This window comes from Pelodiscus sinensis, chromosome 11 (assembly GCF_049634645.1).
Source record: "Pelodiscus sinensis isolate JC-2024 chromosome 11, ASM4963464v1, whole genome shotgun sequence".
Classification (NCBI taxonomy): Eukaryota; Metazoa; Chordata; order Testudines; family Trionychidae; genus Pelodiscus; species Pelodiscus sinensis.
This window is the reverse complement of record NC_134721.1, coordinates 36473187-36497080: the sequence shown is the minus strand read 5'-3', so window position 1 is coordinate 36497080 and position 23894 is coordinate 36473187. Positions and strand designations below refer to the sequence as shown.

Sequence of the window (23894 nt, the reverse complement as noted above, 5' to 3'; positions counted from 1 at the left end):
ATTTGACCTGCACTTAAGGCAACTGATTTAATTTTGTGTAAAATGTTTCATAATAAAGGATGGCATTTTTTTGAAAATGTTCAACTATTGATATACATTTTGATCAGATCTACTTCTGTGATATTTGATGTCCTTAATGTGCATTGCTGTTTCATAAGTGACACAATGAATGAATGGAAACAATGCTACATACTGACAAGAGCCATATTTAGCTACCTAATTATGGGCCTCTTCCAAAGCCCATTGAAATCAAAGGGAGTCTTTGGGATTTGGATCAAGCTTAAAACATTCTGATTTTGGCAAGTGCTGAGCATTTCCAGCTCCTACAACAGTCACTTCAAGCTTTCCATGCTAAACATGTTGAAAATTGGACCATTTATTTAGATGCCTAAGGTCCTGATCATGACAATGCTTCGGCCATGGCTTCTGTTTAGATGGGATGGTAAGTGGACCATCCGGAAAATGTTTCTTTGTCTCCCTTACCCCCCCCAACAAACATTTAACATGGAAATTGGTTCTGATGTATAGACCTAGTTTGAAAAATTGACTATGTGGGTAGATACAGAAACCACTTTGGATAATCCTTAGCAGTCATAGCCACCATGAAACTCAGCACGTATCTTCTGGACACATTATCTTTGTTAATATTGCAATGCTTGCTGACTAGGAATTTTGAAAGATTCCAAGAACAGGCTTAATAGCTGTGTTAATTCTGCTGGTTCTCAAAAGGAAAAGTGGTTTCCTGATTCAAAAAAGTGGTCTCACATTGCTAAGACTTCATTATTTTTTTTAAATCCTTATTGAACATTTACCTGTATTTCTAAGAGCCCAAAAATGAAGATCTGGATTTGGTTCTGTACTTCAAACTTTCAGCAGTTTGATATTTGAGAACTTTGCTCCGTAGGGCGTGATCTACACTAGACCAGGCAGGTCGGCTTAAGGTACGCCATCCAACTATACAAAATCTGTAGCTAGATTAGGCTAACCTTAAGCCAAGCTGCTGCAGCTGCAGCACTTACACTGGGAGGCCAACAGGAGCACTTGCTCATGTCAGCTTCCCTTACTTTTTACTGGAAGAGAAGTATAGGATGCCAATGGTGGCTGCCCTCAGTGTTCAATTTGGGGGTCTACACTAAACCCACTAAATCAAGTGCTGGAAGATCAACCTAACAGATATGCCCTCACATTCTGAAACATCCATAATTGGAATACTACTTTATGTAATATATTTGCTTTATTTTTTAGTTCAGTTACATTAATACATAAATGTATGTGTATTCTGTAGTGGAGCTGTCTGCTGGCAAAATTGAACTGTACTACTCACAAGACTGCTATGTTAGGATGTGGGAGACGTAACTCTAAATACTCTTGGGAGTCTGTGTCAAGTGTCAGCTAGAGTGTTGCAGTAATATAGAAATGGGTTGTTTAATTATTTAGTTTGACCCAGACTCTACATCTGAAAATCAGTTGTACAACTATCAGAACAAATTATTTTCTTAATATGAAAGTGAAAATCTATAATGGTCTAAAAGACTGTGGTGACTTCTCCTAATATGGGAAAGATCAAGAGACCGTGGTAGAAAGTACCCAAGCGAGTAAGAAGAGATATATGTAAGGCAAAGGCAGTTGAAACACGGAAGCAAAAGGGTGCTTTAAACAAGTATTTTAGCAGACCTGTTTCTACTGTTGAGCCAGAAGAGCTCATTGAAGATGCAGATATGGTTAAACTCTCCAGTAAAGCATATGACACAGACAGAACAGCAGTGAGGAAGAATTTGAAGAGCCAAATCAGTCTGAAGAAGATTGTCGGGGTGAAGATAAGACTACAGAAAGGGTTGTAACTGATGCTGAAGATACTGAGTGTCAAGAATACTTTTCTGATAAAGATGTGAGTGGTTTAGAGCCAGAGCAGAAAGGCAACTTCAACTCTGCTGACCAAATAGAAATATCTGATGATCCTGCAACTTGGCCAGAATATATTACCCGGCATATCAGAGTACTTAATAAAACAAGGCCTACCTAAAATTATTGAAGATTTCCCTAAAAATAAGACTGGGAAACATTTTTCAAAGTTTCACTGCAAAAGCAAACTTTCAAATGGTGAAATTGTAACTTGTCCATGGGTGATCTACTCAGTGTCAGCTGACTATCTTTTGTTACTGTTTTTGTTGTGTTTTTTGCTCTGTGGCAAGTTCATTAGCATCTAATGGTTTTAATGACTGGTCTAATATTCATATACAATTAGCCAAGCACGAAAACTCAAAAGGACACTTACAAGCTATGCTTAGTTGCTGCAACCTTCAGCAAAGGTTATCTGCTGAAAAACCCATTGCCTCAATGCAACAAACTTATTGACCAGGAAGCAAAAATGCTGGTATCAAGTTTTTGAGAGAGTAGTAGCTGTCATTCAGTTGCTAGCAGAACGAAACTTATTCCGTGGGTCTGATGAGCAGCTGGGAACATCATACAATGGACATTTTCTTGGAGTTATTGAATAACTGGGAAAGTTTGATCCAGTGATGCAGGAACATTTACAAAGAAGGAAGAAATACATGACCATTTAGGGGAGAAAACACATTCAAAATGAACTTATGGGGGGGGGGGAATGCCGTTAAACATGAAATAATAGCTCAAATTAAGGCTAAGTATTTTGCTATTCTGACATTAGTCATCAAGAACAAATGTCACTGACAAGTAGGTGTGGGGCTGCAGGATTGTGGGGAATCCCAAGATGCCATCACACCATCTGGTACAACAGTGCTTCCAATCACTGAGACTCTTAATAACAAGGCAGTCCTTCTGCCAACTCAGTCAATACAATTTACTGGGGCCATGCCTCAGCCTCTGCCTCCATACAGATTCCTAAGGATTTGCGAGCTAGTCCAACTGCTCCACATAATGCCAGGTAAACAGTCGTGGACTGTGACACAACTCCTAGGACACATGGCGTCCTACAACCCTGTTGTCTCCAATGACCGTCTATTCGTGAGATGCCTCCAGGGATGGCTCAGATCAAATTACAAGCACAATCTACACCCCCTGCCCAAAACAATCTGTTTCCCAACATAGTAAAAAGTGCAATGCTATGGTGGACAAAGCCATACAATTGATGCAGAGGCATACCCTTTCAAACCCCACCACCCACAGTGGTCATCACCATGGATTCTTCCCTCACAGGCCGGGGAGCGTACAGGAGACCTTGCAACCCAGGGCCTATGGACTGCAGCAGAGAGGACCCTACGTATCCATGTCCTTGAGCTCAGGGCTGTTCAGCTTGCATGCCAACGTTTCCTACCTCACATCACCACCAGAAGACACATCAGGATATATACCAACAATACAGCCTGTATGTTTTATATATAACAGACAGGGCACGATCTCACACCCTAGGCATGGAAGCCATGGCATTTTGGAGCTGGTGCCTAACTCATGGCATGCACTTATGTAGATACCATCTCCCCAGTGTCCTGAACACCACAGCTGATGCCCTAAGCAGAGCTCTACCATAAGATCCCGAGTGGCAGACCGACTCACTTCTAGCACAGCTATTTGCACAGTGAGACTACACTCACAGCCTTATTTGCCATCAGAACAAAGAGCCCATGTCACTGCTCCAGGGTGGGCATGGGAAAGGACTCAATTGGAGACCCTCTTATCCTCAAGTGGGACATCACCTGCTCTATGCCCTCCCTTTCCCCTCTTCAACAGGGTACTTATCAAAATATGGAAGGACAAAGCAAGAGTTATCCTAATAGCACCTTGTTGGCCTCAGCAACTGTAGTTTTCCCCTCCTGAACAGAATGACCCTACATCACCTGAGCACATTATTCCAACCAGGAACTGAAGCTTTCCATCCACAACTCCTCACGCTTCCCCCTCAAGGCATGGTACCTTGATGGTTCACGGACATAATTACAATGTTCACACCTAGTACAGGATGTGCCCCTCCACAGCAAGGTGCCTGCAATGAGGAAGACATACAGTAACACAGTGTCTTGTTTTGTACATTGGGCTGCTTCCCATTACAAGGCCTGAGGATGCCCCCTATCTGCAATCCTCGAATATTTACTGGATTTAAAGCAATCCCACCTTTCTATTACCTCAATTAGAGTACACCTTGCAGCAATAACAACGTTCCATGTGACTATTGATGACACCATGGTCTCTGCACATCCCACAGCCAAATGCTTCTTCAAAGACCTACATGCCCTATATCCTGATACTACCCCACTGGCACCTTGAAATCTACTTCTGGTACTAACCATGCTTATGAAACCTCCATTTGAACTTAAGGCCACATGCTCCCTTCTCCACTTAACGCTCAAAACAGCATTATAGAATCATAGAGATGGAATTCTTAGTTGCAATAACATCAGCATGTCTGGTGGGAGAGATTGCCCTAATGGCAGATTCACCTTTGTCCTTTAAAAAAAAAAAAAAAAAAAAAAAAGTCTCTCTCTACAGACTCATCTGAACTTTTTACCCAAAGTACACTCTGCCCTCCACCTTAATCAGGTAAGTGTATTGTGTGATCTCTTCCCCCCTCCTCCCCCCCTCCCCCCCGCACGCTTGATGTGCCCGGGGCGCCAGAATACCTCAGGCTGGCCCTGTGCCTACACAATGGAACTTTTAGTAACAAGGCTTTGTTGACACAGCCCTGTTGCTAAAAATGTGTGTGTGAATGCTGCTGTTTGGTATTTTTTTGTCAGCAAAAATGCCGACAAAAAAATACCTCTAGCCCCATATAAGCAGCTTTCACTTTGTCAGCAAGAGAGCGCTCCCCCAAACAAGACAGAATTCACTCTTGCTGTGGCAAAACTTGTTTGAGGGTGGAGAGGGGTTAAGCACTGGCAATTGATCTACAAAAACTTGTCATTTTACAAGTGTAGACAAAACCTAAGCTTCCGGGCCACGTGCTAGGCAGCCTGTGTTTAGGACAAAGGAAGTAGAAGCCACATGCCAAAAGGAATATAAAAGATTCCCAAAGATGCAGGCTACCTAACTACAGCATAACTCACTAGTCTTGGGAGTAGCTGCTCTTTCTCCCAGACTTTCCACAAACTGAAGGCAACAATAGATTTTTCTATCTCTTGATGACATTCTATGGCAAGTGGTCAGATCAAATGATCCCATTGTCTTTCCTGCCCATAATTCTACGAATTGGTTGCTGTAGCTTCACTTTGAGGGGCAGAAAAAGGGAGGGAGGTGGCTAAGGAATGATTGAGATGGAAGTCCCACCTCCCAAAGGCTTAAATATTTAATCAAACTGAGACACCAGGTCTGTCCTGGGGTGCTGGAGCAATTTTTTAGCAGGGGCAAGAGGAGCTGATGGCAGCTTTTTCTCAGCTGAGCTAGAGCTGACCTGCCCCTTAGAAACACGGCAGATTTGCAGTCAAATCCCAGCCAGTGCAGAAGTGAGACCCATTCTGGTTAAAACCAGCAACAGAGTGAAGCTTTTGGCAGAGGCAAAAGCTTTGGGCAGAAGCAGAGAGTTAAATTAATTCTATTTTTGAACCAGAATAGTCTCCCCAAGGGGAGGTGCACCGTTCCTGGAGGTACTGCAATACCAGGTCGATGCGTGGAGTGGATGGAGCAAGCTCCTATTCCATCTCCCTGTTCCAAAAATCCATTTAATATATAGTCCTCAGATAGAGGACGTATCAGATATTAAACTGATAAGAACAGATATTAATTGATCTGGAGCATATGCGAGGCTTCCAGGCAAGGGCCGAGCGTTGGGCAGTCAGGCGAAACGCCCCGCGTATGTCAGGGTACTGACTTGGGAACCGTTATGACGCCAATACAGCCTACTGACCCGACCCCTACCTTTCCGCGGGTCGCGCTCCGAGAGAATGTTGATCTTAGCCAAAAGGCCGAGAAGCGATTACTACACTTGATCTTAGCCAAAAGGCCGAGAAGCGATACCAATACGGTGAAATTTCATGCAGCACTCCTATCTGCACATTTTTCTACATCACAATGACATGCATGAGAGATGTACTAAGCACTGTAATGAGACTCTCACAAATATTTGCCTAAAACCTGCATGTACTTGACCATGCAGCGTCTCCTGTATATCCAGTCAAAGGAAAGCACCTCTTGCCTGGTAATTTAGCTTCAGAAAGCAATAATTTCAGCACACATGTGCATTTCCTCCTGGTTGCTTGTTTCTCCGGCCGAGAGCTTCTCATCTGCATGAGGCCAGCCCTTACGTTGCAGCGTCTGACGACACTAGGCTGTTAACCCTATATTGACAGTAGAATCTCAGTTACAAACTCTGAACTGTGCAATCAATCATACACTTCTCAGTTGGAACCGAAAATATTCAATCTGGAAGCAGAAGTGAAGAAGGGAGAGAGGGAGAGCAAGTACAACACTTTGCTCTGTTCAACGTAAACTACTAAAAATAAGAGGGAAAGCTTAAAGATTTGAAAAGGGAAAGGAACTTTTTTTTGTCCTTTCTTTCCATTTAGTTTAAGATAGTTAAAAGCAGAATCTTCTCCCTAGTAATATTTCAAAGGTGTATTAAATCAGTGTTCAGTTGTAAACTTACGAACGTTTCAGAGTTACAAGCAAACAGCCTCCTTTCTGGTGTGTTTGTAACTGACTTTCTACTGTGTTGAGTTCCTGGGCCTGCTGGCCTCCCCCCAGACTAAGGAGAGGAGCTACTGGATCTAGGATCAAATAAATACAGGGGGCAACAAATGAGAAAACAGGCAAGGAGTTCATAGAGTTAAAAGCAGGGATCTAGAATAGGACTGTTAACACCGTGAACTGCTAATTTTACACTGTTCCCTTAGGCACACAATTTTCTTCCTTTTATCAAGAATGAATGTCTGTATTCAAGATCCTTATCTCACACACTTGAAACAATCAAAGGGCATAATCTAAGACTTGTCAAGTGGAAGGAAAATTGAAAATACTGTATTGTACAAACACCAGGAGGGTGGGCAGGAGCACTGACAGAAGCCTACCCAGCAAAATCCCTATTTTTGCTAGCAGAGCTGAGACCTAGAAGGGTGCATTTCCGCATGCCGATATCCACTCCAGAGGTTCGTTCCTGTCTCCTGAATCTACTGCCATGTGATTTGTTATGGACCATTCACACACGCCTCCCCATCACTGACTGAAGAGTCCTGTTCAATTTCTGCACTTTGATAATGTGAAATGTTGGAGGGTTCGTCATTTCTGGTCCTGCACGGCCTGGGAGCTGAATGCAAGTCTGCCACTGAGGAGGCAAGCAGTGGGGGGCAAGTCTGCTCTAGCTCAGGGGAGCATGAAGCAGGTCCATGGAAGAACCCTTTCACCGGATTTCCACTCAAGTTAAATAATTTGTACTTTCAAAGTTCCACCCTAACCCTTCCACTGTTTTCCCTTAACTTCTATCTCCTGTGCCCCTAACCCAAGCATTGTGCCCCCTTCATTCTTACTCCAAAACATCCTCTGCCCCTACTCCTTGTACTATATCCCTTCACTCCTACCTCCTGTGCCCCTAGCCTCTATATATGCACCCTTCAGTACTACCCCTTGCACCTCCCTCCCCTGCTCCTAACCTCTGCACTGTGCCCCCTTCACGCCTATCTCCTGCATCCCTAATTGCTGCACTATTGTAGTGAGCTGGGGTGGCTGCTCACCGATCCAGAGGGGGAGGAACCCCTCTCGGAGCCCGAGTGGACTGCGCCTGGTCCTGCCCCTTTAACTCCCTTGGAGCCAAGGGGCAGGGTGAGTAGTATAAAAGTCTGGGCTGAGCAGGATGGATTCTTTACACAGCACTTCCTACAGGGTCTGGAAGGCCCTTTCACATTCAGGGGACCACCACACTCACTGTGGGCTATTCTTGGTTAAGAGCTCCGTGGGGGGCATGGCGATAGCCACACACGGAAGCCCAAAGGTTCAAAACTCGAGCCAGAGTTTTGTCTTGCCCCAGATGGCCTGCCACTGGGATATCCTGGGCTAATTTTAAAATGTCTATCCAATGGAGGCGTAAAACCAGTAACTGTGATCGGACCTCTTAGGTCTGCAGATCTTGGGATACTCAGTATGGACGGTCCACCACCAGCTTCAAGTGGGGCCATAGCTTAGATTTCAGAGGGTTCATCACAGCCCCATTAATACTGGTCACAAGTGAGAGGAACCCCTCTCTGATCCAAGTGGCAGAGCAAGTAGTATAAAAGCCCAGCCCAGGAGTTCACTAGGGCCCCAGATGCCAGAGGAAGCAGAGGCCTTCCCCAAGCTCCCACGTGGGGAGGCCTCTAAAGACCTGGCTGAAGCTGAGGACTGGCTTGGACCACTGAGCCCTTACACCAACAAGGAAACGTTTTTACCCCTACCTGAGGGTTCAGACCCCAATAACCCCAAGAACCTGCTGGGACCATGGAGCCAGGTATATTCTTAGAGGGAATTTGAAAGTGGCCCTGAGGAAGCCAACACCAGTCAGGCTGACCTCCTACTGTAGCGTCAGCATCTTGTGAGCCAGATCCCCAGTGGCAGCCCGGAGGCAGTGGAGTAGGGAGGGCCCACGTCCCTCCTGACACCAAATATACTGGATGACAGTCTTCCCCTCTCCTGCCAGTGATCTGTTTGCCTGCCCCGCCCTGTGCCAGGGCTTGGGCTTACTTGAACAGTGAATTGCTATCTGTTTGCCATGCACTAGGTCCTGGGCACACTTGAACTGTTTGCTTACCTGCTTTGCTTATCTCCCTGCACTAGGGCCTGGGCTTACTAACTGCTGAATTGTGTTTGTTTGCCTGCCCCGCCCTGCGCCTGGGCTTACTGTTGAACTGTTTGTTTGACTGCCTGCCGTGTACTCAGGGCCTGGGCCCTAAGGTGATCCCTGGACACTTATTTATGGGCCTGAGCACAGGTCTGGGGCCCAGGATTGGGCTACGTGGCTTACAACTATGTATACCTCTTTCACTCCTATCCTCTGTACCCCTAATCCCTGCATCCCTCTTCTGCACCCAAATGGGGAAACTGACACACCTGCTTGCACAAAGCTGGCTATGCTGCCCACTGTTCCATTGGACTGCTGCTCCTTTGCCCCAAGCAGCCAGGAGGTGCACAAGCAAAGGGACAGAGCAAAGCTGACTCTCAGCACAACCCAGGTGGGGGAGTGACATGAATGCAGGGAACCTTTGTGTTGTATGCTGGGAGAGAGGGAGACAGAGAGAGTGTGCAGGACTGAGAATATGAGTGTGCAGTCTCTTTAAGAGAGTACTCAAGCCCAGGAGCCTGCAGGCTTGTGTTCAGATACAAGCAACAGAGAGGATTGTCCCAGTCAAGAGTGGCAGCTCCAGGAAGGAATGGGCAGGGGACAGGAACAGCAGCAACTGCACTTGTGGAACAGAGAGGAGGGCACCCCTGCTCGGAAGGAGTTGGTTGGTCATCCAGCTGGATGCACAAAAAAGCTGGCACCTAACTCTGGTCTCCTCACTCTCAGCACTGCTGCTCCCCTGACTCCCTGCCATCTCCTGCTTTCAATACAAATCCAAATTTCAGTACCAATCCAAATCCTGCTCATGCCACCCTTTTTAGCAGGCTGTCCTGGTTGGGATTGCTTGACCCACTCTAAAGGTCCCCAAACACATTCCTATTACCTAAAAACTTGCACACCTAAATCCAGGTCAATGCTGGTTATGTACTGTTTGCATCAAAAGAAGGGTGTTACTTATCAAGTGCAGGACCAATGTTATGAAGGCTAATTCAGTCAGGGTAGATGTGGCTCACTCCCAGCGGAGGTGTGAATAACAAGTGAGGGGGAAATTGCCGTTGTAATGAAATAACCATTTTAAATCCTTATTCAGACCTACCATGAGAGACTTACTTCCTGGATATTATAGTACAAATAAATGATGGATACATAAACACCACCTTTTACCGGAAACCTACTGACTGCTATTCTTATCTACATGTTTCTAGCTTCTATTCAGGATACATCACATGATCCATTGTCTACAGCTATATCTACTCCAATCCCTGAGACAAACATCTACAAGATCTTTATTAGGCAGTCGTAAAACTAAAATACCCACTTGGAGAAGTGAAGAAATAGAGCCAGATAAGTATCCAGAAGTCACCTACTACAGGACAGGCCCAATAAGGAAAATAACAGAACATGACTAGTTATCACTTACAGCCCCCAACACATTATTGACAATCTACAACTTATCCTGAAAAATGATCCCTCACTCTCACAGACCTTGGGAGATAGGCCACTCCTCACCCACTGCCAGCCCCCCAATCTGAAGCAAATACCAGCAGCCACATACCACACCCACAGAAATACTAATCCAGGAACCTATCCCTGCAACAAACCCCGTTGCCATCTCTGTCCACATATCTATACAAATAACATCATCATGGTGTTGTACTTAAAGAACTGCACAGGATCTTTTCAGGGGGATAAGGCAAAATGCCACGTTTATTGGTAATACATATATCAATCACTACTGTAACATATGCATATGATATATTACACTCATGCACACATGCAAGCACACTGCGTCTTGTTACCAATAGTTGTTCCACTTAACTGCACTAGCCAGGTGAGTTAGATGAGGGAGGGGTGGAGCTGGGCTTCTGCAGATCCAGACTGATGCTCCAATGTTGAGAAGATAAAACACAGGGTCCCCCTTGTAGAAGCTGTAAAAAACCATTTTCATGTTTAGCTAGAAGCCATCTTGTATATCAGAAACCATTTCAGCTTTTCTCTCAAGCACGTAGACCAGAGTAAACTTTCTGTCACCCCGTGAGAAGAGGCCTACAGAATGGGTTATTGGTATGTGTTAATTGGGCTGGTTGGGACAGGAGATGTACTCCCTCGCACCTGTCCGCCATCTTGTTGATAAGGTTTGGTTTTTCCAAATTTAATTGAGGATTTCTGTAATTGGATGCCCTGACGTCAGACTGTTTGGCTAAGGGTATAAAGATACTAGGATTAATTGTATTAGCAGCCTTACTGGGTCTGGCTCTGCTGTGACCACGTTTGGCTCATGCTGTGCTTTATTAATTAATAAAGCTGTTTGTTAGCTGCCTAAACACAGAGGAGCGTGTTTTTGCTTCAACATCCTGTAAGATACCTTAGATTTATAGTGGCTTCCCTCTCATGCAAATCTATACCAGTTAGTCATCACATGCATTTGCAAAATCTGTGTGTCATCATATACCTATGCAGTTAGTCCTCTGTAGCACCTTCTCCTCGGTGTTGTCTTAATGCTGCCACACTCGTTTTCAAAGAGGGTGCTTTCAAAAGCAGGCACTTGCTGCTGACTCCCAAGGCGTCCATACATCTAGTCTTCTTTCAGTAACCCCACTTGACAAGTCTTATTGTCCTTGCACCTGGCTTCCATAACAGAACATGGGTGCCATTTAGTGGGGGTAAAGGGGAGGGTGCTGGCATTAAGGTGAGGTGGAGGTAAGGCAAGGAGTTTGTGCTGTGTTCTGTAGGCTATTTGTGCCTGCAAGTTTTAGAAGCAGGTGGGGGAAAGAGTGAGTGAGTGAGTGCTGGCATTGGGATGAGGTGTAAGTGGAGATTTTGTTTGCTGTGTATCCTGGCGGGAGGGGTAGAGAATTTGTGCTTCTGTGTCCTGTAACTCCCAGCTAGGCTGCAGATGCCTGCAAGTATGAGATGCAGAATTGTATCCGTCCCTGCCTGGCCTGCAGAGCAGATTGCACAGGGATAGGTGGGGGAAAGAGAGGATGGGTGGGTGCTGGCATATGTACAGTGAGGTGGCGGCTGGGTGGAGTTTGTTTGGAGTGTCCTAAATTACTGAGTCCAGATGGTAGTCCTCTCTGGGATAGAGAACTAGAGGGCGGGAGGAAAGTGGGCTTAGTAGTACGACAGTCACTATGGGCAGGGGCAGATGACAATTTCTCCCCCCCCCCCTTTGACACGGTGCATGTGCAGTGGCGCCATGGTGCATGCGCAGGGCTTCTTGAAGTGCAGGGCCTGGGGCGGCCGCCCTGCTCACCCTGCCCTATATCCGCCCCGACTATGGGATCTCTGTGACCCAACCTTACAGAAGCTGTCTCCCAAGGAGCTCTGTGAGGCAGGTACATTAGCAGTCTGCCTGGCACACCCTACAGCAGGGGTGTGGAACCGAAAGCTCAGGGGCCAGATGTAGCCCCTGGCTTGCCTGGATCCAGTCCCAGGGGCTCATGGCTCCCTCCCCAGCATGTGGGGTGCCCCACCATGGGGTGGAACCGTAACATCCTATTAGCTTGGGCCCCCCTAGGCTCTGGTGTGGAAGGGGAATGTGGGGAGCCTCAGTTACCTCAGTGAGGTTTTTCCTTTTTATTTTGCTTCTCACTTGTGCGCCACCCCCATTAATTTTTCATGCGTCGGTGGCTCCCCTCCCCTGCCCTACAGCCTGAAGCGCTGCTCCCCCCTTGCACCCATTCGCCAGACCCGCTAGCCTGCGTGAGAACAGCGCGAGGCGAAGCGGGACCAAGGCCAGCCCCGGCGACTGGGTTCGGCGCTTGTCTGCGGGAGGGAGGCACCAGCAGTGCGGCCCCGCTGGAACTAGCCACGAGGCTGCAGCCAGGGCGCCCCAGGCCTGGCTGGCTCTTTGGGAGGCAGCGGGACACGCCGCCGACAGGGGCCAGGCGGGATGGCACCAGGTTCTGCGGAAGGGGAGGCGGGCGCGTCTGCGCGTGCGGGGAGGAGCCGTCCCTGAACAGCCCCGAAGTTCGCTCCCGCCAAGGACGCCTCCCCCAACCATGGCACAAACAGGAGAACGCCTGCGCGTGCGGGGTTTCTCCATACACACGCGTATTCGTTCTCCCGCCATCTCTAGGCACATGCGCACTCGCGGTTCAGCTTTAAACTCTACCGTCCCGTGTTCGTATCGCGCATGCGTATAGTCAATGTACCTCCCCCTTCCCCATGCACGCGCGCTTAACTTTCCCCGCTCCAGACTGAGAAGGGGAATTTTCCCAGCATGCCCCGTGGCTCTTGTGTATTTAAGCCCCGGCTCGGGACTAGCTCGGCCATTTTTGCTGCTGCCAGGTCGCGGTGTGGTGTTGTGGTGAGCGGGCTGGGGACATAGGGTGGGGACCATGCGGCAGCGCGGGCTCGCGAGCCTGACGGGGGTTGGTTCCTGGTACTCGGTCCGGTGGAGTGGGAGGCGCGGCCGGGGCGGCACCACGTGGGGGCCCCGGGCGACACTTTCCTCCCACCGCCATAGATGGTCTTTGCTGCCCTCTCCCCAGGGAGCCTAAGGGTGCGTCTCGCTCCCAGCGCCGCCTGTTTCCTCCGCGCGCTACAGCGGAGCACCCGAGCCTACGTGTAACAAGCCCGGGAGAGGGGGCCGATTTCCAGTCTCTTCCCGCTCCAGGTTGCAGCCTCCGAAGGAGCCCGGTGCAAAGGCTGAACCGCCCCGCCCTCCACCGTGTGCCAGAGCCTGCAGCCACGTGCCGCTGCGACGCTCTTGCAGGCGCCCGTTGGCTAAGCCACCTCGCCGCGCTGCAATGGTGGGAAGGGGGAGGAGCAGCTGCAAGGAGGGAGCTGCCAGGGACTGTTCTCTCCGTGATGAGCCCAACACAGACCTGTGCTGACAGCCCTGTGAAGACCCAAGCTATTTCTGAGGAGAACAGACTTGCCCCTGTGCCAAGGGGATGTAGCTGTGTGTCTTCCGTGCGTTAATGCTGTTTCTTTGTGTGCAGGTTTAAAGCCCCGGAGTGCTCACCAGGTGAGTTACAGCACCTTTCTGCATAGTGTCCATGGCTAAATGTATAAGGCCATGGCATCGTGCTCTCTGTGCTGTCTAAATTGCTGAAGTTCCCAGATGTACTTGAATAGCTCCCTATACTGGGCAAACAAGTGTAGCATATTACCCAGGTGATATCTCAATGTTATTGGAGCATGTCATTGCTGTTAATTATGCCCCTGGCCTTGTTGGTGGAGGGGTGTACGAAGTGCCACAAAGATGACAAATGCTGAACTCTCTCTTTCTGAGGCTTCAGTGGAGAAAATCTTTACCAGATTCTGAGTGGCACTGATTTTAGCTCAGGTGTGGATCACATTTAGGTCTGTATAGCCTGGTGCTTCCTCACCTGCTGGGGGTGGCACAGGTAATTATGGAACAGCAAGGGAAGAGCATATGCCCATGTTCTCCTTAACAGTGGGTCGGATGGGCTGTAGGAATGTTGGTGCCATTACAGGAGCAGCTTTAGTGGCTCTTAATATTAAAGTTCATGTGTGTCTTTTCTCAGGCATGGGTCTTATGCACATCACTGGTTCTGTCGCCTCTTCCCACGTGAGTAGTTAAAACTTTCCATTGCAATGAAAGCCATATCTAGAACATGGCGTAGAACACTGGGGAAAACTGACTCCATTGTACTAGGTCTAGGATGTGACATCTTCCCTAATGTAGATTAGTTTGGGAGCAGGGAAACTAATTCTGTGACTTGCTCTATTTGGTGGGTCTCATGCATGAAGCAGCTTTCTTCAGTGGTGGTGGTGTGGCCTGTTAGAATGATGGCTGGGCAGGATGCTGGCCTGGGATCTGTATGTATTGGGCTGACCCCTCTTGCTCACTGCAGCTGTGTTGCAGTTCTGTATATTGGGTTTTCACTAAAGGACCAGACATGCATCTAGTGGGTTTTTTCCCTATGAGGATGGGAATCTGGTTCTGCAAATGAGTTGAACATTCTTCTGTGCCTGGCAGCTAAATCCTCTGTCTAGCTTCAGGATCACTACAGTGGTGGTTAATTGTAGGCTGCAGGCTAAGTTCCTCCTTAGGAAGCTGCTCACCTTTTAAGTCCCACATGGTGGCTCAGGGCTGCAGCTGGGGGAAGAGATCTTTCCAAGTCCTGAAGCTGGTGGAGGGGAGGCTCCCAGCATGGAGTTAATGCAGCTTTGGGAAAGTGGCCCCTCTCTGTCCAGGTCAGCCTGAGCCCCAACCCTTTGCGCCACCTTGAGGCCCCCAGCCCTAAGCACTCCTCTGCAGCCCACCTCTTCCCACACTCAGAACCAACTTGGCCTCACTCCTTTCACATGAGTTTAGTTATGTGCACCAGTAAGGTGATATCAGTCACCTCAACATTGGTGCACAAAAGAACTTGGCTTGGGGTGGGGAAAAATTAGAGGGAATCCTGGCTTATAAAATGGGGGGGGGGTATTTCTCAGTCAAGTTCTTCCTTCCCTGCTGTTCAATGATGAATGCAAACAGACAAGCATATGGCTGAGAGTCTGTGATGCCAGCTTACTCCTGAGAACTTGGAAACCCTTGCAGGAGGTGGGGTGGTCTCCTTGTCTTGGAATAGAGCTAATTTGCTTTTTCTGTCTCAGGTTACCCATGCCCCCAGATGGGAGTCTGGCCTTGTATACAGGTAGGATTGGGGTTATTGGGTCTCTGGGGCTGGAAGGCCTGCCCTGCTAAGGCTCTAAGCCAGTGTTTCTTAAACTTTTTCAGACTGAGGAACACCAAACAATTTTTTGTTGAGCCAAAAAAAAGGTCAGGGGCGAGAGGTTATTGAGCAAGAAAGTTAAAAGGTCACCTGCCCTTTTAAAGGTGGCCATTTTGACACTGCATGCCTCCAACTGCCTCACGGCACACCAGTGTGCCAGGGAACAGTTTAAGAAACACTGCTGTATGCACTGAGCACTCTCCTTGGGGTCAGTCCTTGCACAAGCTTCATCACAGCCCCTTTGCCATGTGATCTTAAAACAGTTCTGAAAAGATTTGAAGAACATTGACCAATAGCATGTTAGAGTTCTGATGGCATCTGGCCATTGGGCTGGAAATGCTGCTCATTCACTGGCATTTGTCTCATGGGGTTCTGTTTTCTGTCTAGGTGAATTCCTCCTGGGGTGAATCCCTGTCTCAGGTAAAGACATCTCTCACACAGTATCTGTAGCATGTAGGGATGAGCCATTACTTTCAAACTGCAAGTGGCAGTTTGAAAAGATGACACCATGTTAGCTGGACGACGCTTGTCTCATGGCATTTGAGTTACCAAAGCCCTGATCAGACTGCTCTGGCCCTGCTCTAATGGACTGGGCTTGTTCCTGTGCTCACTGACCTGATTCTCTTATCTACACAGGTGAGATGCCACCATATGAGAAGGGTGAGTGACCTATCCAGTGCTCATTCCCCCTCTGACCCCTGTCCCGATGAGGAAACTTGTGCCCATCTTACTGTCTGTCCAGGTACCAGAACCTGAAAAGGTGTGAACCCACTGGTACCTGCAGCATGAGAGGAGGAGAACCTGTTCCAAGAGGAATAGTCTGATGGGACACTGGGCTGCATCTGGCTCTGTTGCCTGAGTGTAATGGCTGGTTAATCCACCCCTTTCACCTCATAATGCTACGCTGCTATCTTTGGCAGGCACAGCATGCTGTACAGTAGCAAAGGCGGAGGATGTAGCCAGAGCACACTTACTAATACCATTGTTGTGCATAGGGAGTGAACACTAATCAGATGCTCTGGTTCTTTCAGGTGCCAGGAGTGAGTCTTGGCCAGCTCCTGATCCAGCTGCCCAGGTAATGGCATACATCAGACAAGCTGCTGCTGGGTTGGGCTCAGTCCTAGTTGCCTGTTCCCACTCAATGATGAGCTCTTTTTGGAATCTCGTTCGGCTGAATATTGCTGTTGAGACTTTAACTCTGAAGCTTGGTGAGGAATAGGCTGCAGCCTTGGCCTTAGCTTAGTACAAGGATGCAAACTTGAATTAGAGGATTTAGAGCCAATAACCTCTCTTTTCCCCCTAGGTTAAAGATCCTGGAGTGGATGTCTCCACTGTGCTTGAATCATGGGTAAGTGCTCTTCAGCTTTCTCAGGACTGTCTGCAAATGGCCCTCGCCCTCCAGTTGTCCCTGTGTTGCCTCTCTGGGGCATGTGTGGCTAATGTTGCTGGGATTAAAGCTTCCTCCACAAACAACTGGGACAAGGGTGTCAGGAATAGAACTGCATGGTGTTGAGAGCTGCCATCTCCGTGTGGATTGTTAAACTGTTATGGTGATGCCTACTAGGCAGCATCCCATTGTGGCAGGCCCAAAAGTACTTGTAGTGCAATGGGTGTTCACTGCAGTTTTAATGATGAGCCAAACTAGCTCACTTTGATTTAATATAAACATGAAAATATTTGAACAACTGAGAAACTGCACAGCTAGGTGTGAGTTGGGAGCATCTGTGCTGAGGAGTTGCTGACTGCATTGTCCTGTCCCACAGGTAGCCAGAGTCCTGGGTTCTGAAATGCCTGGAATGGTGAGTGACTGCTAACTCTCCTGGATGTATAGGAGAAGTGGGCTGGGTGGGGGAGAGACCACATCAGCCCTTTGCTGTAAGCTGCATGGCAATCTATATCCCATGACATGGCTCCTCAGTGATGAGACCCATACCGCCCCAGTCTGATACCTGTGACTGAGTGGTCCCTTCTGAGTGTAGGAGCTTGGCAGCATGCTGGGCTTCAAAATATGGAGAGCTGTGCAGGCCACCAACAGCTGTTTCTTCTGTTTCAGGAGCCTTGGCATTTCTGCTAGGGGGATAAGCGATCAGCTGCTGGCGTTGCAGGTAGGCTGAGAAGCAGTGGCAGGGGCATTCATTGCAATGCAGGGAGATGGGAGTGAACAGTGGGCAGGTGCCATGTCCTAATGAGGAAAATAGATCATGACTTACTGTCCATGTTGGTCCAGAGCCTGCTAAGGTTGAACCCACTGGGCCACTGGAGAGAGAGGAGGATACTTGTTCCAAAAGGAACAGTCTGATGGGACTGGAGCAGCATTGGGGTGAGGGTGGGATATTCCATAAAAAGCAGCTCTCCTCCATTTCTCGACCTGTTTTTCCTAGGCCTGCATGGAAGCATGGGTCATCTGAGCACAGCTGGTGAGTAGATTTGTCACTGCACTTGTCAGCATGCAGGAGCTCTCTTCAGGGATGAGCTGATACTTTGCTTGTGCTGATGCATCCATCCCATAGCATGGTGCCTGCCCCTGGATGAGACTTCACGCACAGTGACCCTTTCTTCCCTTCAGGCATGAGATTGGTCACTTGCCACCCCAGTCTGATGTTGATTGGTACTTTCTGAAGCATGACCCTGTGTCTCCTCATCTGGCCTGGACCGAGGGTACTACTCACAGACCTCCTTTGCTCCTGAAGGGTGGAGTGTGGACCAGATGCAGTTTTACTGTGATGCCTACCTCTTAAGCACTCTGCTGAGTTTTGACAAACTGCAGCATCTCTGAGGGCAGGGGCAATCAGCCTCATAGAATGTGTATTGACTATTAAATAAAATATCTCTGCAGGGAGCAGTTGGTGTCTGTTTTCTCTTGTTGGGCCTCAGAGCATGAGTTGTGAGGCTTGCTGGAGGGGATGGCTGGTCTCATGCTGGGGGTGGGGTGGGATTTACCACATGGAGTAGGGTTTTTTGATGCAGGAATGTGAGTAGGGGAGGGAGAGTTGTATAGTTCCATGTTGCCTGTGCTCCACCAAAAGTTGGGGGGGTCTCCCCTGCCTGCCTTATGGAAACTTAAAAGGGCACATGGGGTCACTACCACTAGGCACAGTACAGCTAAAGAAAAGTCCTGGCACCTTAGGTCAATTCCTGTTTCCTTCACCTGCCTAGTTAGGGTACCACTAAAAATTCTACAAGTCATTTTCTGGTTCCTGCAGCCAGGAGGGTTGGCAACCTCTTCAAATGAACCAAGCTAAATCAAAATTCAGAACTAGTGACCAACAAGAAGTGGTATAAGTGCCAATTTGCATGAGTGGAAAATATACAGCTTACTATTGACTGGATTAATAGCTAATGAAACCTAGTACTCTGCCTTGGATGTGACTTCTGCATCTTCACATGTTTCTTTCAACTTTGCACTTGACCACTTATTATGTAGGTACATGCACATTCAGGCAAATTTCTGTTACCCTTAGGGTAGGGGCCTGGGGATGTGGCAGGGCACTTGAGTGGAAGTAGAATATGGGGGCGGGGGGGAGAGAGGAGCTGGGACTAGATTACATTGTCAGGGCTGGGCTGTAGTACCTAACCAGCAGTGGCTGAACAAGGGGCCAGGCCAAGATCATTGTAGCCTTCATATGCACATGGGGAGTGGGTAGAGGAAGAGGGTAGTGCCATCAGCCCTTCCTACAGCTAGATGGGGTGTGCACCTATGTGTAAATGTTTGGCTCTGCTTTTTTTCCTGTGCTGGGAAATCACCAGCAGTAGCCTGTTCATGAATATTTTTTCCTTAATGGTTTTCCTTGTATTCAGGTTCTTGCTATTTGAAGCAAAAGAAGCCATCAACCTATTTAATAGCAAATAAATTAAAAGATGAGGTATGTTACATGTTCATTAAATTAAAAGCAACTAATGTCTAGGTCTAAATTTAGGCCTAGGCCCTCTACTAAAGAAAAGGCACTTTAGTCTGGCTTGCAACCTCTAGAGCAGGGCTACTCAACTTTGGAAGCCCTGGGTGCCACAATGATACTCCATATGCTGAGGGCCATATGGTGGGGAGGGGAGGGGGGAAAGGGGTTTTGCTGAACAGCATTATTTGTTGAGCTGTGTGTGTGTATGCATGCAAATAGCTTATTTCACTGGGGCCTAGAAATGCTGACACTGATGAGGTTCAACAAGGACAAGTGTAGAGTCCTGCACTTGGGACAGAAGAATCCCAAGCATAGTTACAAGCTGGGGACCAACTGGTTAAATAGCAGTTCTGCAGAAAAGGACCTGGGGGTTACAGTGGATGAGAAGCTAGATATGAGTCAACAATGTGCCCTTGTAGCTGAGAAGGCTAATGGCATATTAGGTTGCATTAAGAGGAGCATTGCCAGCAGATCCAGAGATGTCATTCCCCTTTATGTGGCTTTGGTGAGGCCGCATCTGGAGTACTGTGTCCAGTTCTAGGCCCCCCACTACAAAAAGGATGCGGAAGCATTGGAGAGGGTCTAGCGGAGGGCAACCAAAATGATTAGGGGGCTGGAGCATATGACTTATGAGGAGAGGCTGAGGGACTTGGGTCTGTTTAGTCTGCAGAAGTGAAGAGTGAGAGGGGATTTGATAGCAGCCTTCAACTTCCTGAAGGGAAGTTCCAAAGAGGATGGAGAGAGGCTGTTCTCAGTAGTGACAGATGGCAGAACAAGGAGCAATAGTCTCAAGTTGTGGTGGGAGAGGTCCAGGTTGGATATTAGGAAAAACTATTTCACTAGGAGGGTGGTGAAGCACTGGAATGAGTCTCCATCCCTAGAGGTGTTTGAGTCTCGGCTTGACAAAGCCCTGGCCGGGTTGATTTAGTTGGAATTGGCCCTGCCTAGAGCAGGGGCCTGGACTTGACCTTCTGAGGTCTCTTCCAGTTCTATGATTCCAGCCAGCCCCTCCCCCTTGGACCAGTGGTCTCCAACCTTTATACATCCAAGATCACTTTTTAAATCTCAGAACAGGTGAAGATCTACTACCCTGCCCCTTCCTTGAAGCCCTGCCCTCTCTATTCTCCTGTCTATCACTTTCTATCCCCAGCCCTTATTTACACACGCTGATAAACAACTTTATTTTTAAATTATGCAATATATAAAATTAAAATAATGTGTTTAGTTATGAAATAAATGGTCTTTTTTATTCATGCTATTTAAATCTAAAATTAAGCATTTATAATTATCCATTTTGTGGGGACAGAGGTCTGTGGCTGGGGGCAGGGGAGAGGGAACAGGGTGCTGGGAGGGCAGAGGACAGGGTTCTGCAGCAGGGGGCAGAGTGCCAGTGATGACAGGTTTCTGTAGCTGGGGACAGGGTGCCAGTGGGGACAGGAATAGGGACAGTTCTGTAGCTGGGGACGGAGTGGGAACAGCGTGATGGGGATGGGGACAGTGTTCTGTAGGTGGGGAGTGGGGTGCTAGTGGAGGCAGAGAACCCCCTGCATCTGCCTCCTAGGATTTTCCCCCTCCCACTCCTCTGGGAAACCAGCCTGCCCCAGGGCTGACTCTTCCCCCCCACACACATGCGTGCCTGCCCCGGGGCTGACTCACCCCTCAGTGTAGGGGGCCAATGCTCCCTCTCTCAGTACACCCAGCAGAGCAGCTAGCGCACTGCTGGAAGTAGCACTAAGCTGTGGTACTTCTGTCCATCCCCGGGGAGCTGAGACTACCTCCATTTTCACTTGAGGTACATAGTGGGGCTTCTCAGGGGTGGGAGGGAAATGGGTGCAGGACGGACAGGATGCCTTGTGATTGACTGGTTGAGGCCTCGCGATTGACCTGTTGGTGACCACGGTCTTGGACCTTTCAATGCTCGAGATGCCTGGCTGTTGTGGAGTGTGTTCCCAGTGGAGGCCATGTTCAAAGGATCCCACCCACAGAGTGCATGTTGAACCCTCACGGAAACCCACCACACTGCGGGCTGCAAACAAACAAGCTGTGGGCCATGTGTTGCCACTCCCCCTGCCCCAGGCTAATGGGGGGGGGGAGGTGGAAAGAGAGTGTGTAAAATCTCCCACCCACTATTTGATCTGAGAAAGTGGGTCTGGCCCATGAAAACTCATCACCTAATAAACCATCTTGTTAGTCTTTGAAGTGCTACATTGTCCTGTTTTTTGTTTCAGCTAGACCAGACTAACGCGGCTACATTTCTATTACTATTGTAATTCTATAAGGGACAGTATTTGTGGTCACAGAAATTCAGCAATCCTTGGGCACACAGCATTCTAACCTAGGATGATGTGGAGTTGAGATGGACTTTGACTGATGCTGCCATTTCTGCTGGCCTCAGCTGTCCCTCCCCCCTCTCTCTAGTGTTACAGGTCCTCTAGGATTTGCCTACATACAGTCTCCCAGAATCCGCATCAATAACAGGGAAGGAGCATTGCCTGCTGGTCAGAGAGCTAGCCTGAGACTCGGTAGACCTGGGGTTGATTTCCTGTTCCTTCACAGATTCCATGTGTGAGCTTGGGCAAGTCTCTTCCCCCTTGAAGGATAGCCCTTTGGTGTGTCTTGGTTCTCCATTTGTTCAATGGGGATACTGGCATGGTCCTGCCTTTCATGGATGGGCTGTGAAAACAAATATATTGATGAAGTGCCCAGATACTCTGGTCATGGGGGCCAGGGAGAGATCATAGAAACAGGACTGGAAGGGACCTCAAGAGATTATCAAGTCCAGTGCTCTGCACTCACTCCAGCACCAAACACTGCCTAGATCATCCCTGTCAGATGTCTAGCTTGCACTTAAATACCTCCAACTAGAAGTCTGACTGGCACGACTCAGATCCTTAACTCAAATTTTGTTTTTTCTTCATTTAAATCATTGCTCTGGGGTGGGGCTGAGGATGAAGGGTTCAGTATGCAGGCTGCCCCAGGGAGAAAGGATTACCAGAGCGCCCCCTCACTGTAGCAGTTGGATGCCAGGTGAGAAGTGGTTCTCCATGATCACTGCAGCTCCAGCAGGCACAGAGAGGGAGGGATGCATGTTCTATGGCTGTGGAAGGTCCAGGTTTGTCTGCCTCCAGTGCTCCCCAGACAGACTGAGAAATGGAGGAAACTGTGAACTTTCCCCTCACTCCCTGACGACAAGGAAAAGTCAGCAATGTCCTATGAATCGAGGGAGAGGGGGGAGCTGCAGGCCTCCCCTCATACCATCTCTAAAAGGTGCTTGGAGGGTGGGATGCTCAGAACTGGGGCAATGTCAGAGAGGTGCCCCTTTCATCTGTCAGATGATTGTCTCTTTTCTGTATGGTTTTATGTGATCCCACACTCCACGGCTGCCCCTTTGAAAAGCAGCATTCAAAGGGTCAGCCATGGAGCTTGGGGTCAGCTGGGGAGATGACCCTGGGTTCCCCGCAGCATTTCCCTGAAACCTGGGGTCAGCAGGGGACTCCCCAGCTTACCCTGGGCTCCTAACAGCATGGAACCCAGGGTCAAAACTGTGAGTCCCCTGCTGACCGCAGGCTCTATGGCTTTGAAATGTGCAAGAGTCCCTAGCAATTAGTCATCTGTGGTGCCTTTTTCTGGGTGTTGTCTTAATGCTGCCATACTCATCTTCAAAGAAGGAGTTTCCAAAAGCAGGCACGCGCCGCTGACTCCCAAGGCTCTGGATATGTCCAATCTTCTTTCAATGAGCCCACTTGACAGGTCTTATTGTCCTTGGATCTGGCTTCCATTCCTTCTCCAACTCTTGCTGCTGTTCCGAGGTGCTTGCCTTTCATTTCTCACCCATTCATTCCTCATTCATTCAACAGGGCAAACAAGTAAAAGGGGAGAGATCTATTCTGGTACAAAGACAAGTTTCTATATGGAAAGACTTAATACAAATTTGTATATGGAAAGACTTAATCCAAGGTTATATGAAAAGGATTATTACAAAGTCATATGAAAATGATACCAAGTTATATGAAGATGTTTAATACAGAGATTTATCTAAGCTGTTGAGGATGGAGCTCTTTGATCTGGAGGGGACATTCACAGAAGTCAGATTCAGGCCCAGCTGCACTGACTCTTTTCTTTCTGTTTTATTCTCATTCTGTCAGTCATGATGGCCTATTGTTGTCGTTCAGCAACTCCATTGTAAATAAAGGTTTTTATGGGTGAATGTCAAATGCTCATTTAACTGGCATTTAGTAAACCAGGTTTAAATCTCCTGGGCTAACTATTTATCTAAGAATTGATTATAAAAAATGAGGCAACAACAGTTTGCTAGGCTTCCTTCCATATCAGTTTTAGTTATGATATACTATGGTGTCTAGAAACTCCAAGTGAAATCAGAATAGTGATAGAGATGCAGCCGTGTTAGTCTGGTCTAGCTGAAACAAAAGACAGAACTATGTAGTACATGAAAGACTAACAAGATGGTTTATTAGGTGATGAGTTTTTGTGGGCCAGACCTGAGGAAGTGGGTCTGGCCCACGAAAGCTCATCACCTAATAAACCATCTTGTTAGTCTTTCAAGTGCTACATAGTTCTGTCTTGTGTTTC

The 23894-nt window shown here is 48.0% G+C and overlaps 8 non-coding genes and 1 pseudogene across 8 annotated transcripts; 8 read left to right on the top strand and 1 right to left on the bottom strand.

Moving 5' to 3' along the window:
- Window positions 1–5533: 5533 nt before the first annotated feature.
- On the bottom strand, window positions 5534–5708 carry LOC142831024 (U2 spliceosomal RNA; annotated as a pseudogene).
- An 8209-nt stretch (window positions 5709–13917) lies between these two features.
- Window positions 13918–13993, top strand: LOC112544989 (small nucleolar RNA SNORD26). The gene has a single exon (XR_003088382.1). It is a non-coding gene; the product is annotated as a small nucleolar RNA SNORD26 (small nucleolar RNA).
- A 1155-nt stretch (window positions 13994–15148) lies between these two features.
- On the top strand, window positions 15149–15217 carry LOC112544988 (small nucleolar RNA SNORD27). Its single transcript, XR_003088381.1, has one exon. It is a non-coding gene; the product is annotated as a small nucleolar RNA SNORD27 (small nucleolar RNA).
- Window positions 15218–15651: 434 nt separating this feature from the next.
- On the top strand, window positions 15652–15725 carry LOC112544987 (small nucleolar RNA SNORD28). Its single transcript, XR_003088380.1, has one exon. It is a non-coding gene; the product is annotated as a small nucleolar RNA SNORD28 (small nucleolar RNA).
- A 384-nt stretch (window positions 15726–16109) lies between these two features.
- LOC112544982 (small nucleolar RNA SNORD22) lies at window positions 16110–16238 on the top strand. Its single transcript, XR_003088375.1, has one exon. It is a non-coding gene; the product is annotated as a small nucleolar RNA SNORD22 (small nucleolar RNA).
- Window positions 16239–16545: 307 nt separating this feature from the next.
- LOC112544980 (small nucleolar RNA SNORD30) lies at window positions 16546–16615 on the top strand. The gene has a single exon (XR_003088373.1). It is a non-coding gene; the product is annotated as a small nucleolar RNA SNORD30 (small nucleolar RNA).
- Window positions 16616–17031: 416 nt separating this feature from the next.
- Window positions 17032–17102, top strand: LOC112544986 (small nucleolar RNA SNORD29). Its single transcript, XR_003088379.1, has one exon. It is a non-coding gene; the product is annotated as a small nucleolar RNA SNORD29 (small nucleolar RNA).
- Window positions 17103–17318: 216 nt separating this feature from the next.
- Window positions 17319–17387, top strand: LOC112544981 (small nucleolar RNA SNORD31). Its single transcript, XR_003088374.1, has one exon. It is a non-coding gene; the product is annotated as a small nucleolar RNA SNORD31 (small nucleolar RNA).
- A 201-nt stretch (window positions 17388–17588) lies between these two features.
- Window positions 17589–17712, top strand: LOC112544983 (small nucleolar RNA SNORD22). Its single transcript, XR_003088376.1, has one exon. It is a non-coding gene; the product is annotated as a small nucleolar RNA SNORD22 (small nucleolar RNA).
- The last annotated feature ends 6182 nt before the right edge of the window (window positions 17713–23894 follow it).